Raw genomic sequence first — 2,688 nt, forward strand, 5'->3', positions numbered from 1 at the left:
TTTAAGAATCCCCCCCAAAAACCAAACAGGATAAACTCAAGGAGAACCATGCCCAGACACATAGTAATCAAACTGTCCAATGCCAAAGACAAGGAGAAAGTTCTGAAAGCTGTAAGAGGAAAGCAACAAGTTATGTGTGAGTCCTAATAAAGTTAAGTTCTAATTTCTAGCCAGAAACCACGGAAGCAAGAAGGGAGTGCAACATAATAGTTAAAGTGCTAAAAGAAAACAATTACCAACCAAGAATTTTATATCTGGCAAGATTTTCTTTCAAAAATGAGAGACAGATTTAAGACATTCATGATAAAAGAAGACCTACCAAACAAGTACTATTTTCAGACTGAAAAGAAGGATACTAGAGAGTGAATCAAAGTGGTAATAAAGAAATACAGACTTCTGGTAATGGTAAACCATATGGGTAATTATAAATGTCAGTGCAATTGTATTACGTATTTTTGGTATGTAACTCCACTCACTTATTATAGGTTCCCAGAGTACAAAGGAAAATGCCTTTATGAAAAGCAATGAAAAATCTTTGGTTAGGGACATACAATGTAAAAAGATACAATTTGTAACAACTAAAGCAAAAAGGTGGGAAGACAGTGATCTAGGAACAATGTACATGTATGCTACTGAAGTCAAGTTGGTATCAAACCAAATGTGACTATTAGTTTATGATTTAAATTTTAGCACCAGAGTAAGCACAAACAAAATATATGAAAATACGTACAGAAAGAAGTGAGAAGGGACTTAAAATGGTACAATACAGGGATATCACCTTCCAACAATGCTGAGCTGGTCTTGGGGTTTTTCCTTTGTCTCTGCTGGGTGAGCTATGGCAGCTGTGAAGATCCAGAACCCCAAGGCTGAGGTGGCTTGAGCTTAGGTGGCATTGGCATAACATTAGCATGGCACAAGGACTGTAGGATGTACTAAGGACCAATGTGGGGCCGAAGGACACCATGAAGTTGCTTGTTTCTGGTGCTGGAGACATCAGGCTAACTAAAGGCAATGTGCTGCTGCATGAAATGCAAATTCAACACCCAGCAGCCTCCTTAACAGCAAAAGTAGCACAGGATGACATAACTGGTAACAAAACTACTTCTAATATCCTAATCATTGGAGAGCTGCTGAAACAAGTGGATCTCTACATTTCTGAAGGTCTTCATCCCAGAATAACAACAGAAGGATTTGAAGTGGCAAAGGAAAAGGCACTCAGTTTTTGGACCAAATCAAAGCAAGCAAAGAGATGGACAGAAAAAACACCGGTGGATGTGGCTAGAACATCACTCTGTACCAAAGTTCATGCTGAACTTGCTAATGTCTTAACAGAGGCTGTAGTAGACTCCATTTTGGCCATTAAAAAACAAGATGAACCTATCGACATTTTCATGGTTGAAATCATGGTGATGAAACATAAATCTGAAACTGATACAAGCTTAATTGGAGGGCTTGTTTTGGACCATAGGGCATGAAATCCTGATATGAAAAAAAAAAAGCATAGAAGATGCTGTCATTAGAATATGAAAAAACAGAAGTGAACACTGGTTTTCTTTACAAGAGTGAAGGAAAGAAAGAAGCTAGTTAAAGCTGAAAGAAAATTCATTGCAGATAGAGTTAAAAAAATAATAGAACTGTAAAATAAACTCTGCAGTGATTCAGATAAAGGATTTGTTCTCATTAGTCAAAAGGGAATTGACCCTTTTTTTTTAGATGCTCTTGCAAAAAAAAGCATAGGTAGCTCTTGGAGTCTAAGCATTTGCTGATGCACTGCTTATTATTCCCAAGGTTCTTGCTCAGAACTCTGGTTTTGACCTTCAGGAAACACTAGTAAAAGTACATGCAGAACATTTAGAATTAGGTCAACCTGTAGGCATAGACTTGAACACAGGTGACCTGATGGTAGCAGCAGAAGTAGGCATATGGGATAACTATTGTGTAACGAAACAACTTCTGCACTCATGCACTATGCTATGACTGCCACCAACTTTCTCCTGACTAATGAGATCATGCAAGCTGGAAAGTCTTCTCTAAAAGGTAGATTTGAAGCTTCCCTTGTATTATCTGAATCATGAAAACTTGACAGTGATCCTAGGAATATAGCTAAGGAATTTTGTCCCAAGCTTCAAATGACTTCCAAAGGATTTTCTTCCCCATATTGACATGAGGATAAACTATGAAGTTCTGAAATTATAATTAGTGTTATTTTTTTAATTGCCCTGAAGTGTACACTTATAAATCAGGTCCTTTTCCCATTGAACAAGATGTTTTACTTTAGCTACAGAATAAAGTTACATGCTATATAAGCTTATGTTATCTACCTTGTTATTAAATATCCTTCACAGGCAAATTTTAATGATTTCATAATTTTCTGTGGATGCATTTAAATTATCCAACAATTCCCTGTTGAGACGGTATTAAATTTTCTGTTCCTTATAAATAACACGTAAGTAATACATTTTTGAAAGCATCGCTATTTCCTTAATATAAATTCTGAGTAGAATTATTAGATCAACTGGACTTTTCACATTTTAGAAATAGCTTTGCCTAAATACTTCTGGAGAAAAGTTTATATTCTTTAGTAGGTGGAAAGAAGGATAAGCTGGGGGCAAGGAAGTAAAAGAGTTTTAAGTATAAAATGGAAAAATACGAAATAATGGGGGCAAAAGGAAGAAGATGCCTGAGCAT

The 2,688-nt window shown here is 36.3% G+C and overlaps 1 pseudogene; it reads left to right on the plus strand.

Annotated features, from left to right (window-relative positions):
- The first annotated feature begins 835 nt into the window (after positions 1-835).
- Positions 836-1,766, plus strand: LOC143675805 (T-complex protein 1 subunit zeta pseudogene; annotated as a pseudogene).
- The last annotated feature ends 922 nt before the right edge of the window (positions 1,767-2,688 follow it).

The sequence above is a fragment of the Tamandua tetradactyla genome, chromosome 3, assembly GCF_023851605.1.
Source record: "Tamandua tetradactyla isolate mTamTet1 chromosome 3, mTamTet1.pri, whole genome shotgun sequence".
Lineage (NCBI taxonomy): Eukaryota > Metazoa > Chordata > Mammalia > Pilosa > Myrmecophagidae > Tamandua > Tamandua tetradactyla.